Source organism: Propithecus coquereli, unplaced genomic scaffold (genome assembly GCF_000956105.1).
Source record: "Propithecus coquereli isolate 6110/MARCELLA unplaced genomic scaffold, Pcoq_1.0 Scaffold16, whole genome shotgun sequence".
Lineage (NCBI taxonomy): Eukaryota > Metazoa > Chordata > Mammalia > Primates > Indriidae > Propithecus > Propithecus coquereli.
In genome coordinates this window covers 3,783,308-3,783,869 of record NW_012140524.1, presented here as the reverse complement: position 1 = coordinate 3,783,869, position 562 = coordinate 3,783,308, and the positions used below count along the sequence as shown (strand labels likewise).

At 37.7% G+C, this 562-nt stretch overlaps 1 protein-coding gene across 1 annotated transcript in view; it reads right to left on the bottom strand.

The window, feature by feature from the left end:
- ERGIC2 (ERGIC and golgi 2) overlaps positions 1–562 on the bottom strand; it is a 35,988-nt gene that overhangs the window by 22,715 nt on the left and 12,711 nt on the right. The window lies entirely within an intron of this gene.

The window sequence follows — 562 nt, the reverse complement described above, 5'->3', positions numbered from 1 at the left end:
TATAGCAATCTGGAACCTTCCTCTCCTGTAACTGTAAGCCTCATGTCTGTCTAATCTATACAGACATATACTCCAAGTTAACTTGCCCCCATCTTTCTGATGTTTGCTTTGATTACTCCTCCTGATACACTTATCTATAGCAGGCTTCCTTTCACATCATGGCACAAAGGGAAAATGCTAACATCTATAAAACACGCCACGGCAAACAAATGAGGCTGCCTGCAACAGCTCCCCAACTAACTTCTAAATAAAACTATTGAAAGTAGAGACCATATGATTCCTCTTTTGAATTCCTCAACCTGTTTTAATATAATGGTTATTTAGCACATGGTGTAAAGGAACTACTGAGTAGCCTACTTGTGCAAGGCATTATGCTAATTCATTATCTCACTTAACTTTCCTAACAACCTTGTGAGTTTGTTACTACTCTTCCCTTTTTGCGCATGAGGAAACAGGAGCTCAAAAGGTTACAAACTTTTTCCAAAATCACAGATAGTAAGGTCAATATATAAACCTCACTCTGTCAGATTCCTCACTTTCCCATCTTTTAAAAATTCTATTC